At 37.0% G+C, this 17,609-nt stretch overlaps 1 protein-coding gene across 3 annotated transcripts in view; it reads right to left on the reverse strand.

Moving 5' to 3' along the window:
- Positions 1–17,609, reverse strand: part of LOC145674559 (protein bric-a-brac 1-like) — a 1,152,100-nt gene that overhangs the window by 451,359 nt on the left and 683,132 nt on the right. The gene's annotated exons all lie outside the window — the stretch shown is intronic.

Here is a 17,609-nt window from a genome sequence, read left to right on the forward strand (position 1 = left end):
TCAGTTATGTTAACCCGCCGAGTCACAGGGTCATGCGGGTTGCATATAAATACGTTTATTTTTATACCTATGATGAACTAATAACAAAGGATTTGTACGTATGGACACCTGAATGGTCAATTATCTCAAGACACTGGTAATTGAAAATTAAAGTGATATGATAAAAACCATCTAGGGTCCACATCCTAACAACCCCCCAAAAATGAAAGAAATCGGTTCAGCCGTATTAGCGTGATGAGCGGACAAAGGATTTTTTGTACGTATTGACACCTGATTGGTCAATTATCTCAAGACACTGGTAATTGAAAATTAAAGTGATATGATAAAAACCATCTAGGGTCCAAATCCTAACAACCCCCCAAAAATGAAAGAAATCGGTTCAGCCGTATTAGCGTGATGAGCGGACAAAGGATTTTGTGCGTTCTCTTTTATATATATAGAATTCCACTACAATACAAAATACATACAAAATTCTCTAGTGTTTGGGTTAATATACAAAACGATAATCATGCCTGTTGTTCTGTATGGTTGCGAAACATGGTCACTTACTCTGAGGGAAGAACATAGACTGAAAGTATTTGAGAACAAGATCCTGAGACGAATATTCGGACCCTAGAGGAACGGGAATGGAGAATGGCGGAAACTTTATAACGAGGAACTACATAATTTATATGGTTTATCCAACATTGTTAGGGTCGTCAAGTCTAGGAGGCTTAGGTGGGCGGGTCATGTAGCTAGAATGGAAGAAAGTAGAAATGTTTTCAAAGTCTTGACTGGAAGACCAATCGGAAAACGACCATTAGGAAGACCTAGGCGGAGATGGGAGGACAATATTAAGATGGATCTCGCAGAGATTGGAATACAAAGTAGAAACTGGATGCAGTTAGCTAAGGATAGAAGTCAGTGGAGAGCTTTTGTGAACGCGGCGTTGAACCTCCGGGTTCCATAGGCCATAGAGTTAGTTAGTTAGTTAGTTTGGGTTAAGTAGGTGTCCTTTCGAACTGAAGGTCTCGGGAAGGAATCTTCACGGAACAAGCTAGACCGGGGTTTGTGATAACGAATCTTGCTATGCTCCACTGCACACACACAGAGAGGTAAAGGTCCCCACAATGCTCCACTGCAAGCCACGAGGAAAAGGAAACCAATAGGAAGCCAAGGTTCCACTGCAAACTAGAGGCTTTGGGTTTAGGGGAGGCACTTCCTAGGCTCCACTGTAAGCTAAGAAAGGGAATTTGACCAGCCGAGACTGATGTTTGTCCATGGAATACTCTCGGTTACATAGGTGGTCCAGATGAGGAGATGGCGTTGCTGTTCCCTCGTCGTCATGTCACTAGTAATGTCACTGTTGTTTCCGTCGTCCGCAGCCATAGTAAACCACAGTAAGACGCACATGGTAGAACTTTGTAAATAGAAGCACATGTTGGATGTTTGTAAGCACAAATATGCGGATCATTACAACATTTCTAGTCGTTACCGGCATCTAATGGACTTAAGCGCATCACATATGAGAGACCGTGTCTCTAGAAAACCACACTATACGGAGAAGGAGGAAGGAAGAAAGCGACCTGGATCTATATGTTAGGTATCATCCAGGCATTTGTTTAGTGTGAATGAGGAAAAACCTTACTCACAAGTAGAGGTCTGCACGGGTTCGGGCCGTAATTTTTTAAACATACAACCATATATCTCGGGCCTTTTCGGGCCTAACTTTGTAAATATAATGTACAACGATATATATTACATCGTTCTTTCTGCAAAACTTTTCAAGTACAACTACAAATTAAACTTCTAATTGCTGTAAATAAAAACACGATTTTGCGTTAATTATTACGTTTATATAATTCGGGCTTATTTGATTATAACACCAGCTCGGGCCGGGCTCGGGTCTAAATGCTAAAATATATTTCGGACTCGGGTTGGGCATCACACTGTAAATTCACGGGCCGGTCCGGTCCCGGGCTTAAAATTCCGGCCCGTGCAGACCTCTACTCACAAGTCAGGATGGTGAAACTACGTAGAATACTTAACATGGTGATACGTATAAAAGTTTCAACGACTCCTTCCTTGATTTGTCTCTTAAACTAGCGTGCTGTTAGTCCAAGTATGGAATCTGTCTTCGTCAGTGAATTTGATCTTTTACTTAAGAGTTCTCAGTTTCTTGAAACTTTTTTTCATCCACAAAACATTCCACCATCTTAGTCACCCATATACGCTTGTCTCACTTGCCTGTTTAAAAGTAGGGTAAAGAAGACGAGAAAAGTGGGTTAACAACACAATCAATAGGTCCTTATTATATGCAGGAGAGCGTCTTAAAAATCTACCGGAAGGGGCCGGGGAGATCCAACGACTGAATAACAAGTGTCAAGTCTAAGCTTTTTAATGGCTTTGATCCTTTTCCCCCAGTTTTTTCTCTTTGACAACTCCTTTCCCTTCGTTTGGAAACCTAGGGGAGAATGGAAAACGAGAACTCTCTATCAGGGTTAGCAGTCAAAGAGTTGGATATATATCGAAAGTTTTTTTTTTTAAATAAAAGAAAAAAAAGGTAAGTGTATTCACGAGTTCAAACACTTTTAAAGGTTTTTCTTAAATATTGTGAAATAATTAAATATTTGCACAAAGAAATAATAATTTACATGCATATTTCTTCTAGCAATTATAGAGGATTTGAACATCAAACATCAGGTAATCTGAAAAATATTGAGTCTTTGCGTACAATATGACATTATCATTAAGTATTCTGCCTTTTGGCTGGTTCTGGGACAAAAGAGTTTTTCTTTTTTTAAAAAATTTAGATTTAGGCCTAGAAATGTTTCTTCCAACTTTTTGGATCCTCAGCTTCCTCTTTCAACTCCCAATATTTTCTTCTGTTTCTCAAATCATTGATCAGTTTTTTCTTCTTCTTCTAATTCCTCGCTTTCCTTCCATCTTTCCTTCTATGGCTGTATGCAGAAGACAATTCCAATCCAATTGACGTTCCTACGAAGGATGCTGGCTAGAAGCGTCCTCTTCTCTCCTATCCGTTTTAAAACATCTTCGTTTGTTGCTCTCTCTGTCCATTTTATCTTCTCCATCTTCCTCCAACAACACATTCCGAAGCTTTCTAAATATTTCTTCTCTAACTTCCGTAATGTCCAAGTCTCTGAACCATACAGTCCAATACTTCATATATATAACTTGACCAATTTCTTCCTTAGTCCAATATTGAGCCTGCTAGTTAAGAGTGATCTTTTCTTGTTGAATGCTTCTTTCGTTACGGAAATTCTTCACCTGATCTCTTTGGTGCAGTAAGCGTCTCTGTCAAACTACTTCCCAGATGCTTGAAATTATCGACCTCTTCAAGTTCTCTTTGTTCTACTCTGACTCGTAAGGGCGCGTTTTCTCGGGATATTCTCATGACTTTCGACTTTTCGATGTTGATTACCATTCCATACAGTTTTCCGGTGTCAACTATTTTGTCAATCATCTCCTGTAATCCTTGATGTTAGGTTCCAAATTTTAGGCTTATGAGAGACAGAGGGTCAGGCCTGTCATTTGATAGCTGAGAGTCAAAACTAGTAGATGTCCAAAAAGTAGTAGAAGTCTTATAACCACACATAAGATAATGCACCGTGAAGATTAGTGAACTTTCTATGAATCTGCGCTACATGTTACAACATTATTTTAAGGTGCCAATACGTCACAGGCCCGCGAAGAAATCTGTGACGTTTATGGAAAGATACGTTATCAAAAGCAAAAGCCAAAATATGGCTCAGTCGTTTTCGTTCTTGAAACTTCATTGTCCAAGATGCTCTTATTAAGGGGCGACCAATTACAACAAAACGGGATGATAATCTTGATAAAGTCAAGCAAGACCGGCCTCAGGCTGACGCTCGACGTTTGGGTGTCACATGATGCAACTAAAAAACATTTACTTGATCGAAATTTTATCTGCGAACCTTTAGTGAAACGTAATGAACTCGAGCCATTTCTGAAGCAGTTATACACAAATGGCGAAAGTGAATAACCTACGACAACGATGTGCGATGAGATCGTGGTCAAAGCAAGAAGCTTCACAGTCAGTGACAAAGCCCACTCTGATGCCCAGGAAGGTAATGGTGTGCATTCGGTAGAACTGGAAGGGCAACTCGTATTACGACCTGCTGCCGCTGAGCAGAACGATACACTTGGACCTGTACTATCGACAACTAGCATAACCATACCTAGCAATTCAAAACAAACGACTGAAACTGTTTAGTGTAGTATACTCCGTTGACAACGACAGACCGCATATATTTTTATCCAACAGTCAGAAATTGAGGGAACTTGGCTAGGTGGCTTTAATATATCCATCGTATAGCCCACGTAAGTTCTCTAGCGACGAGATTATGGTGCCGCAAAAATTGCAGAAGCTAATCAAAGGAAAGGTGCACAGGTTTTTATATTATTATTTTCAAATCACAATAAATGTATTTGCTCACAAGTGTAATCACCGCTCAATTTTGACCTGCAAAGTGTCAATTTTTTTTAGAAAAGCTGATAATATTCCATAAAGTATGTCTGAACTACTACAACATTAAAAAAATAAAAACTATACATCCTGTTTGTGCTTCATTGACTGGGAAAAGCTTTCGACCGAGTCAATTGGACGAAACTTCTGAAAATACTTAAAGAAATCGGAGTCAACTGGAGAGATCATCAACTCATTCAAAACTTGTACACAGGACAACGAGTAAAGCTGCGTTTGAATGAAGGAGAAACCAATAGTGTGGAGATTGGAAGAGGAGTCAGACAAGGATGTAGTTTGTCGCCCCAATTATTCAACATTTACAGTGAATGTTTAATGAAGAAAGCATTAATGAGAATTGGGAGATTTCAAGATTAGAGGGCAGATCACTAACAAGATCAGGTATGCAGATGATACGGTTATAATAGCTAAAACCGAAGGAGAACTACAGGAGATGATTGACAAAATAGTTGACACTGGAAAACTGTATGAAATGGAAATTAACATCGAAAAGACGAAAGTCATGACAATATCCCATGGAAACACACCCTTACGGATCAGAGTAGAACAAAGAGAACTTGAAGAGGTCGATAATTTCAAATATCTGGGAAGTATTTTGACGAGAGACGCTTACTCCACCAAAGAGATCTGGTCAAGAATGACCATAGCTAAAGAAGCATTCAACAAGAAAAGATCACTCTTAACTAGCAGGCTCAATATTGGACTTAAGAAGTTGGTCAAGTGCTATATCTCGAGCATTGGATTGTATGGTTCAGAGACTTGGACATTACGGAAGTTAGAGAAGAAATATTTAGAGAACTTCCAAATGTGCTGTTAGAGGAGATGAGAAGATAAAGTGGACAGAGAAAGTAACAAATAAAGAAGTTTTAAAACGGATAGGAGAGAAGAGGACGCTTTTAGCCTGCATTCTTAGTAGGAAGGCCAACTAGGTTGGATACATCTTGAAAAGAAATTGTCTTTTTCACACCGCCATAGAAGGAAAGATGGAAGGAAAGCGACAAATTGGAAGAAGAAAAACACAACTGATCCATGATTTGAAAAATAGAAGAAAATATTGGGAGTTCAACGAGGAAGCTGAAGATCGAAAAAACATGGAATTTAAATTTGGAAGACGTAACGTTCTAGAACTAAAACTACGCGTTTTTTCTTGTGATGTAAACGTTCACATGTTAGGTGCTTTCTTTCTCTTTCTGGTAAAGAAATACATGTTAGTGTGTTTTGTTAGATACTGTCAAGTTTTTCTACATTTAACGCTAATTGTCTGGTCTCAATTCGTGTAAATTCGAAACTACTACTACTACTACTCTCTCTCTCTCTCTCTCTCTCTCTCTCTCTCTCTCTATATATATATATATATATATATATATATATATATATATATATATATATATATATATATATATATATATATATATAGCTCTTCAACATCATTACGTCATTGAGGAAAACTAGATAATTAATTTTAATTAGATTTCAATGCATTAAAAATCATACCGTTTTGACTTGGTCAGGTTCTATAATAAATAAGGAAGCATTTCAACTCGGTAGATAACAGTGTACTCGTAATGATTTAGAGAGCGTATGTTCATAGAAACCTTTCAATAGAATATTAATGTAGCAGCTAGAAAAGTCCTGTTGGAAGTTTGACAGCCAGAAGTTTAATTGTTTCAGTTAATTGTAGTGCTTGAAAAAGAAATCACTCAAACTTTCCGAATCGTGGTCATTGTTTAGCAGTGTGCGCAGCTTTTCATAGTTCTTTCGTATTCCTTTTTTCTGTGGTACTTTCGAATACATGTAGCTGAATCTGTAATTGTTTCAGTTATCAACGAATACCTAATTCGTTTTTCAATAGTATAGGCTGTTAGATAAAGTAATTCATTTGTTACTACTAAGACGGAAATAATCACGAGAAATTTTATAAATTTTCCTCAATATTTTCGCATTTCCCGATACATTTTCAATTGATATATGGCAACACTGGCTTCTAGGGATTGCTATAGAATCAATCAAGTCTAAACTTTCAGTATATGGTCATCACAAAACAGATAATTTATGTATTTGTTTTTCTTGCCTAGACGCTAGCAATGCCATGTAACAGTTAATAAACTATGGGGAAAAGAGAAAATTTCGAGGGAAATTTCCAAAATTTCTTGCAATTACTTCCGTCTCGCATTTACTAGTAACAAGTAAATTATTTCAGCTAACAACCTATACTATTGCAAAACAAATGGGATATAAATTGATAACTCAGACAAGTACAGGTTTAGAAATACGTATTTCAATCATATTCCTGTTTATAAACTTACGATTTAAAAAAAAAAAATAAGAAGAAGAAGAAGAAGAAGAAAACAAATTCATCAAAATCCGAGCATCGGCTCAAAAGTTACAAAGGATAATGTGCTTAATAATGTAAGTTTTTTTTTTCGAAATTTTAAGTTCGTGTGCAGCGTAGTGTATCGATAGCTGCACTATTTCTCTCTTGTTTGTTTCTCTCTATGTTCGACCAGCCGCAATAAGAATTGCTAATCCACAGCACATACTTCAATTGTACTTACATCCCTCCATTTCTTTTGTTTGGGCGAATAAGCTGCATTCCAAATAGAAATTTATCTTTTAGCTTTCCTGTTTGTTTCCTCGACAATTTCTGGTGAAATAAATAACAATCCATCATTTATTTCCCATCATTGATTGGGCCAGGTGTTAAGTTAAAGCAAAAATGGTTATACCGTTGGATTTATGGTAAAATTTTCTATTGATAAGGTGTCACTGTTATGCGTTTTGTTTAAAACTTTTGTCTGATTCAAAATGGCGGATCTGAACATGGCCGCCATCAAGGCAACTCTTACCATAGACCTAATATTTATCCAAGTGCTTTTTATTTAATTATTATCGTTAACACAAAATTTACAAGGTGGGGTAAAGGACTAATACATATGCTGCAACAATATTTAATTTCCCTGTAACTTTTTACCAATTGCCCGTAAATCAAAATTAACTTCACCATTGTTCTTCTGATTAAATTTGCGCCTTAAATCATGTATCACATGGCCCTATTCCTATGTTAAAAACAACCTTAATTCAAAATGGCGGATTTCAAGATGGCCGCCGTCAGGTATACCCTTACTATATGACTTCCCCCTAGTCCTATTATGTACCCATATATTTGCTATTCATCTTTTGTTGTTACAAGAGGTCTTACAGAGCTTTTACCTCCAACTGTATGAAGACTATTCTGTACTTCTATGTGATGTTCTGGTAGCTGTATCTCCTAAACCCCTGGAGCTTCGCACCTACAACTTCACTGAAATACTGACCACATTTAGTACTACTTTCTCATATGTGTCTCAGTCAGCAACTCGAGTCACCCAAACGTAAGGTTTACTTGTGAGTCTACGGTTGATCAGGGAACAGCACATCAGAATAAACAAACCAATTGTGATAACATTTGTGGATATAGAGAAAGCTTTCGACAACGTAGATTGGAATATCATGTTCAGAGCGTTAAAGAAGCTGAGAGTAGATTACAGAGACAGAAGAATAATATACCAACTTTATAGGAACCAGAAAGTTGTTATAGGAAGAGATCAGAAGGAAGCAAGAATAAGTAAAAGAGCGAATGTGGACTTTCACCTCTCCTGTTCAACATCTTAGTTTTATATAGAAGAGGCTATGAAAGAATTCTTGGATAAAAACGAGAAAGGCGTAAAAGTAAATGGTCAGGTTTTCAGCACAATAAGGTTTGCTGATGACTTAGCATTGATAGCAGAGAACGATGAGGACATGCAGGAAGCACTTTCAAACTTGAACGACCAACTGGAAAAGACATGCAAAATGAAGATAAATAAGAAAACGAAAATGATAAAGTGCAAGAGCAGGACGGGAAGGGGCAAACGTATGGTTAGATGGAGAGAAAATCGAAGACGTTAAGACGTTCCCCTATTTGGGAAGTCTAATATCCTGGGATTGAAGAAGTGAAAAAGACGAAAGCTCCAGAATAGCACAGGCTAAACAAGCATTCAATAGGAAAAGAGGACTACTAACTTCAAGAAATGTGTCGCTGGACGATCGTAAACGATTAAGACACTAGCATGGGGCTTGGCTCTGTACGGATCAGAGGCGTGGACATTGATATTTCAGTTTTTCTCAAAGCTGGAAACATTTGAAATATGGTGTTGGTGCAGAATGCTGCGCATATCATGGACCGAAAGAAAATGAATAAAGACATACTAAAGCTAATGAAGGATGACAGATCATGAAGATAATAGGAAAAAAAGAAGCAGCATGCTTGGCCATCTTGTTCGGCACTCCGATTGGATCACTGTGCTGATAGAGGGAAAGGCAGAAGAAAAACCACGAAGAGGAAGACCAAGGATAGAATATCTAGATGCAGTTACGAAGAAGACACCTTATCAAAATATAAAACAGCTCTCCCAAGCGAGAGAAAATTTTTAAAATTTCCATGTTGCCCACCAATCTATGGTTGAGGTGAACATGTTGGGATGTATAGTAACACTCAACAGTGGAAAAATTCACAATGAAGATGAATGAGAGAAATATTTCGTAAAACTTTCATTTTTGATAAATAATAAAATAAGACATTTCATACCAACCAGGGTAGTCTCACAACCCCGTTAACATACCTCGTCAATAATAACTATAAAAACAAAGAAATGGGTTAGTCACAAGTGTGAAGACAATTTCAATCATTTTGGGACAAAGTCACGTAATGACAAGTATGTAGCAATTCAGATAAAATTATTATAGAAAAAAATCAACCTGGAGTAGTCAGAATACCCCGCTTGGTAATGCGAGGGTTAAGCGCGTGTGAGCGAGTTTTGCATGAAGCCCACAGAAGTCGACAAACACAGTAAGTAGAGAGCTGAACATTCCCCAACCTACCATTTGGAAGATTTTACGAAAACGAATGAAACAGAAGCAAAGTTTCTTCCAGACATGTTTTTGGAGTGGCACTGGTCTCCAGGGCTTTGAGAGTGACCCCCCGGAGGAGACCAAAATAATACATCTATAATATAATAATAAATAGAATAGTACCAGCAGTTCTCTCCCCCCGGAATACGAAGTGTGTCCCCCGGAACATTGTTTCTGAAAGAAACACTGAGCAGAAGCCTCACCGCTTGCAATTGCTACAAGCCCTGATACCTTAATGACAGAATCAGAAGCTTCGAATTTTCGGCACAGTTGCAACAGCTTATGGGGAAACTTGATTATCGACTTGATATTTGCAGAATTGGTAGGGGTCGCATAGTGCACTTGTAATATATATGAATAAAAACTTCTTGTGCTTTTGAATACGTCTGCAAAGTTTTGTGACACTATGACCAATAATAAAGCCACAGTAAATGTATGAAATCGGATCAACCATTTGTAACAATCCTGTATTATTAATGTTTATCGAGAAAAACCTAAGATTATACATTAATCGATAAATCACATACACGTGGACAAAGTAAAATCTCATGCGCATTTTTCGAGAAATTCAAAAGAAAACGAATTTTTATGGAGCTAAAAATAAAATTGTTCGTTGCCAATAATAAATGTTCGCATTTATTCTGCTGTAACATATCTATTTATTTTTGTCTAACGTACCACAATTATGTGCCGAGGCTAACGGAGACAGTGATGATGATACAGAACGAAAAAGTGTGGCGAAACAGAAGAACAAGGACAAAATCCACGCAAACAGTATCAATCCACCACAGAAGTCAGTTGACACGAGCACGGATCGAACCAGGGACCTCGTGCACCAGAAGTGAACGCTCTACTATCATTGAGCTACCACAGTCTGGAAATATATTTACTGTATATTTAGAAATTACACACACACACACACACACATATATATATATATACAGGGTGTCTATAAAATCCTTTGCCACCCTTAAAACTCGGAAACGGCGAAATATATGTCAAAACGAGAAAACACGTATTTCATCATTTCAAAAGTATCACGTATTGAGGGAAACAAAGTTGCCCCAGGGTCCCTCGGAGGGTCCCAGAAGGGGTCCAACTCAAAATTTTCAAATAGAAAGGGGAGTCAAGTAGTATATCGTTTGAAAGCTATTTACAAAAGAAAGACGATGGAATAAGTTTCGATGTTCTATGGTAAACCTGTACAAAATGGCGGCAGGTCAAAACGTTAATACAGTTTGCATTGAAAAGTCTTTGGCCACCCCTAGAAATCTGAAATGGCTCAACAGATATCAACACTGAAAAACATGTATTTCATCATTTCAAAAGTACCATGTACTGAGGGAAACAAAGTTGCCCCATGGTGCCTTATAGGGTCCCAGACGGGGATCAACGCAAAAGTTGTAAAATGGCCGTTTGAAAGCAATTGTTAAAAGAAGGAAGATGGAACAAGTCTTGTGAGTATACTAACCCTTTGTGAAATGGCGGGGGACTGAAAATGATAACACAGCCTTGTAAAGCAAATTGTAGTGATACTATTAATAGTACTGCTACTTGTAATAAAAAAATATTAGTAATAACGTAGTAGGCACACTTCTACCTGAAATAGTATTGTCTCAATTAGTAATCCAGACATGCCATCCAGTTAATTAAGCCTTTCAATAAATAAGAATGTTTATATATCTCTCAATTTAACCAATCCCTGTTCTTTCGGACACGGTTTGCATAGCCGTTCCAGACTCAAACAATATGGTACTTGACCCATTTCCTATCCGCAAATATTAAGTTGGGCCCCCACTTGGAAACCTGCAAGGATTCTGGGACAAACATTTGTACATCGAAAAGCTGTACTTTACAAATAAGGAAACACTCCTTTTAGCGTTTTGAAATCTCACATTTTACCATTTCGGATCATTGGAAGTGACATGGACTTTTCGATAAAGGCCGTTAACATTTTAATCCCCCCGCCATTGCAAGCAGGATTGGTATTGAAACATAAGACCTGTTCCGTCTTCCGTCTTTTAACAATAGCTTTCAAACTATACTTGGCCCCCCTTGTCATTTGAAAATTTTGAGTTGGACCCCGTCTAGGACTCTCGAAGGAATCCTGGGACAACTTTGTCTCCCTCAGTGCATGGTACTTTTGAAATAATGAAATACGTGTTTTTCAGTTTTGATATCTGCTGAGTCATTTCAGGATTCTAGGGGTGGCCAAAGACTTTTCAATGAAAACTGTATTAACATTTTGACCTGCCGCTATTTTGTACAGGTTTACCATAGACATCGAAACTTATTCCATCCTCTTTCTTTTGTAAATAGCTTTCAAACGATATACTACTTGACCCTCTTTTAATTTGAAAATTTTGAGTCTGACCCCTTCTGGGACCCTCCGAGGGACTCTGGGGCAATTTTGTTTTACTCAATACGTGATACTTTTGAAATTATGAAATACGTGTTTTTTCGTTTTGACATATATTTCACCGTTTACGAGTTTTAAGTGTGGCAAAGGACTTTATGGACACCCTGTATATATACAGCAGGTTCCACTATTTTTTCTGTTAATATAGTGTTAGCTCAAGCAAAAAGATTTGCTGATTTACAGCAGTGTGCCTGTTCTTAATAATAATCTATGAAAATGTTAACAGGAGACTGTTACGAACTGATGTGAAAGAACGCTTACCTCTGCTGCGTGGGATCTCCGGATCGATACTCGCCCAAATAAGTTTGTGGTGTCCGTCAACTTTCTCACTGCACTCCCCTATCCTCACACATTATCATTCCACCTATTTTCCCATCATTCATGTGCCTTTATCATCCACCCCTTTAGCCCCAAAAGCATAACTGTGGGACGTTAAAATTGTGGAACTCACGGACGATTCCTTGTAAATACTGAAAAAACAATGGTTCTCTTCATGACAGATAATATGCTAAACGTCATCAACGAAATGAGATATTATCACGAATTTTGAAGGTGTTTTTATATATACACAAAGTAGTTTTATTTTTATTAATTTTGCTGATTTCTTTGCAGGGGTAGAGTTAGTAAGCTTCCTGAAGTTTATAACGGGACATTTCATTATTACCTCCTCCATTAGTGTCATCATCAACATTGAATAGAAAAGTAGGTATCAACATTTGATAGTCTGTTTCCGTATTGCGCGTGGGTTTTCTCTCTGTTTTCTAGTTTCCTCACACTTTCCTCATTCCACCTTTTCTTTCATCATCATCCATTTTCTTTTTGGATCAAAAGATCCAATATATTTCAATCAAAAATTTTCTTGTAGGCTTTATATCTGGAGAACTACATGTAATGTAGCTAAACTCAAACTATCACTTAACTCACTATGATAATCTTATTTCCTAAAAAATACGAAAACACGATTTAGGTGCCATTCAAAGATTGTGTGGCCCCTGATAAAAAAACAACAACAAATATTTCATTCAATCAAATATTTTCTTGTACGCTTTATATCTGCAGAATTACATATAATGCAGCCACACCAAAACTACCACTTAACTCAATATGATCTCCTTATTCCGTAAAAGATACAAGATCTTTATTTAGGTACCATTCAAAATTTTTGTGGTCCCTGATAAAAAAAAAAAATCCAATATATTTCATTCAATCAAACATTTTCTTGTACGTCTTATACCTTGAGAACTACAGATAGTGCAGCCAAATCAAAACTACGACTTAACACAGCATGATGTGCTTATTCAGTAAACAAAACAAAAAAAAAAAAAAAAAAAAATGAAATCTCGATTTAGGTTCCATTCAAATTTTTTCTGATCCCTCATCCAAAAAAAAATCCGCTATATTTAATTCAATCAAATATTTTCTTGTACGCCTTATATCTCGAGAGCTACATATATTGCAGCCAAACCCAAACTGCAACTCACTATGATGTGGTTTTTCCGTTAAAAAAAGAAAAAAAAGAAAACGAGGGCTACCTCGATTTAGGGGTAGTTCAAAAATTTTGTGGCCCCTGATCCGAAAATTCCAATATATTTCATTCAATCAAAAAAAAAAAAAAAAATGTACGCTTTATATCTGGAGAACTACATATAGTGTATCCAAACGAAAACTATCACTTAACTCAGTATGGTGTGCTAATTACGTAAAAGATATGAAAACTCAATTTAGGGGCCGTTCAAAAATTTTATGGGCCCCGATACAAAACCTAATTATTGACCAAGATTGCAATCTTTTGATTCTTTTTTTTTTTTTTTTTTTTTGATCAATCCTAAAATTCTTGTTCTTTCATTCATTATAGTCTCCCTTAGTCACAGACGGGCCGCGGTGGCTCAGTGGTAGAACGTTCACCTCTAGTGCTTGGGGTCCCGGGTTCGATCCCAGCACCAGCCAAGTGAACTTTGTGGTTGACAAACACCGTGAGCGTGGGTTTCCTCGGGGTTCTCCCGTTTCTTCCCACTTTCTTCATTCCACAATTTCATTCATTACTCATCATCAACGTCTCCTTTAGCCTAACTGGCATACCCATTGGACGTAAAACTCAAAGATTTCATTTAATTTTCCTTAGCCACAGAGCTTAATCATCAACGTAAGTTTAAAGACTCCATGTAATTCCTGTTTCTTTACATATACAGATATATTGTTATTCTCAGTTCAATACAACAAGAATTATCAACGCCTAAATAAAGTAAGTTAAAAACAGTAAAAAATGTAAGACTGTAAAACCCTCAAAACAAATTCTACTGTGTATTTTTTTTTTCAATAATTAAACAGAATCACCAATCTAGCCAATAGTTTGCGGCACTGTATTCAATCATTTGGACAAGGCCTCGAACTTTATTTTTTCGCACTGTACTTCATACGATCCCTTCACTAAAAAGTCATTCAAACAACGCCCGCATAATGGAACCCTCCGGCTGGGAACATTATTGCTCAAGAATAAAAATTCAGTCCCGAAGTTCTCACATATAATCATGCTGGGACACTAAAAACCAACGAACCTTTGCCACTGTTCTAGGTTATAATTTCTCGAGTAACTCGTTTACAATCACCTTTTTTACAATCCTCTCCCGGGGTTAACTATGGTAAAACGATCCCTGACGTATAGAATTACCACATTATACATACAACTTCTTACCAATTGCACCTGGCTACCCGAGGAACATTTGTAAAATGCAACATGAGTAAACTAACAAGTAGCTTTGTACACCTTGTGTGAACACTTGCAGAACTGTTTTATTGATTATTTGTTAGGCTAATTGCTATTACTTTTCTTTTTGTAATGTTTGTTGTTGTTAAGAAGTATGACATGGTGTCCTGTATATGCTCTTTTGAACCAATACTGGGCTGAAAACATCGAACAAGCTCTCTGGTTGGTCGAATCTCTTTTCCGGCCGAAGAACATGGTGTTACTTTATGAAATGTACACTCACGTCCAAAACTATTTTCGCATGTCTATAAACATGTTGTTCTAGGAATATAATTTGATAACGAATTTGCCCGGTATTTCTTATAATGTTAGTATATGTATAATCGGCAAAGACATGTATGTGGCAAATTTCATGTCGAAAGAGCAGGAAATAACAATAAAACTAAAATAAACCTTTCATGTCCATCTAGCAACATTCTACTTTACTCATTATAATTCTTCTCGTATGAAATTTACCACAAATATACATTTCCCGATTATACACATAGTATCAGTTTTAAAAGTACCCTGCAAAATCATTACGAAATTATATTCTTAAAAGAAAACAGTTATATAAATGCGACAATAATTTTGGACATCAGTATACATGTCTAAAATAAGTTACTCTACAAGCGACACAGAAAACTTCCCGTTTTTCGAATTTGTTGATCAGAAAAATGAACGAAAGGAATATTATTATTCACCAGGGTAACTCCTTGGAGAATCACCCAGGTGATCTCTTCTACATGTTTTTATGATATGGAACGAAAACTTCACTCTCTCATTCATATGAGTAAATCATTTCAAGAGTAACTTATCCTAACAAGTCTACGTTGGCAACCTGCTTCAAAGATGCAACCAATCACACTTCTAACGATATATAGCATATCTTGAACAAATACAAGAATTGGACTTATTTTAGAGTATATTTTCGCAGTATTCCATTCTATATTATAAAAATGAAAGTGACTATGTTTCCAACTCCTAATCTCTTGAAGCATTCGACCGATCTCCATCAAATTTTCAATATAGTAGAACGGGGGAAGACGCCATACTTTTTCATTTTGAGGACTGTATCTCTTGAATAATGCGGTCATAAAAGGCAAACTGTACAGCAATGAATAGCTACAGGGTTAACACACAATTGCTGTAAATATCACATGTTGAACTTCTATGGTGCACTGAAAATTTACTGAAGAAATGACTAATGAAATTTGCCATCTTACCCCGATATGTCGGGTAGAGATGCCTAGTGCTTCGGGGAAAGATGCCACGATAATAAAATTGTAGTTACAATTAACAAAGAAATACGTTAATGCTTTTATTTCAGTATAAACACACACAATAAGCTTGTCATGACCCAACACAATTATATGTAGCATAAAGAAATACATGGAAATATAAATATAGTTAGTTTGAAAACACCGTACTTCTCATACAAAAGGAAACTTCATGAATTAAAATAAAAGCAGTATTATGTAGGGACTCCAAAGATAATATGTTTTATAGCATTAGTTTATATCCGTAGAATAAGTATTAGCTACATTCTAATGCAATATTGAGTCTTCATGATTACCTAATAGTTAGTATAAAATACCGGAAAATACGCGTACAACACAAACTTAAATCCACTAGTCATGAGAAAAAGGTATGGTTAAAACGGTGTTTACTACCATATCAATACTTACATTTATAACATTTGAACTCAGTTGTGGCATGCGACACATGTATCAGGAAATATTGCACAATTTTCGTGCAACCACATGTTACAGATCGTACATCTGATCCATGCCACGTTTGCACCTTTTGGATCGAATAACATCGACCGCATATACAGCAATAGTCATTGGAGGAAACCTCATCCTTTCTGTTATTTAGACATAGCCCTCCTATTGCAGCTGATCATTTACGAAGTTTCTTCAATTTGCAACTAGAACTTCCTCCAGAACTGAAAGAGGACATTGTTGCTACTTCAACGTTTACTTGCTGCTTATCCCTAGTGCGTTTTGAGAGTGTATGTTCAGTCTCATTTAAAATATGTGCTGCTCTTTTTGGTTTCCGTCTCCTACCAGTTTGGGTTTCTTCGCGATCTACGGGATGAATTGGAGATATGTCTTCAAAAGGTGTTTTCTGAGGAAGGGAAGATGAACGTACAGTATTAACGGAAGATGCAGGAATAGAAGATTGAGAAAAGTCATTTGAGCAGCTAAGACTTGCAGAATCTCGAGGAAGGTGTTCTGAAAGAGTGCTGTCGTCTGATGGAGAGGGAGAAGCAGAATTTCGTTCGTTAGTTGAAGCAACACTAAAATTTGAAGTAGCAAAAGCTTCATAAGGGATGATTTTAGGATCGTAGGGCAAGATCCCACATGCTTGGAAACCTGAAGTACCATTTCTGTGTGTTGCAGCTTTATCCCAGACTTGACGATGCAAGATAGGAAATAGTGACCTGGATAGTTTTCTATGTTGATGTGTTCGCTGACATTGTGACAAAGCTCTGTAGAAAGAACGCTTCAATGAACGAAAGAAGCTCTTATCTAATGGCTGCAAGTAACGAGTGCGGTGACTGGGGAGGCAAAGCATGATAATATAATTTTCTGTTACAAAGTCCAGCATATCAGGATTAGTGCAATGAGAAGAGTGACCGTTCAGAATGAGTAAGACTTTTCCTGGGGGTTTGCGTGACAGAAGGTGTTTTTTGCAACCAATTCATAAAGATTCAGAATTTGTATAGGCATGTTTTTGATTCATAACTACTATAGAACCATTAGAAAGAACATCTTCTCACTCGGACCTCTTATTTTTCCTTCTCAAAATACATAACATTGGCAGAGAATTGTCTACTGTAAGCAATCAGTGAAATATTTTCAACTGTCTGCTGACGAAAGCACACTAACTTGTTTAGAACTTTTTGCTGCTACTACAGTTTCTGAACAAGAATTTAATTGTATTCCTGTTTCATCACAATTAAAAATACTACCTGCTCTATTGAGTAAATCATGTTTCTCACAGATTTC

Source organism: Thermobia domestica, chromosome 17 (genome assembly GCF_964235325.1).
Source record: "Thermobia domestica chromosome 17, izTheDome1.hap1.1, whole genome shotgun sequence".
NCBI classification, from domain to species: Eukaryota; Metazoa; Arthropoda; class Insecta; order Zygentoma; family Lepismatidae; genus Thermobia; species Thermobia domestica.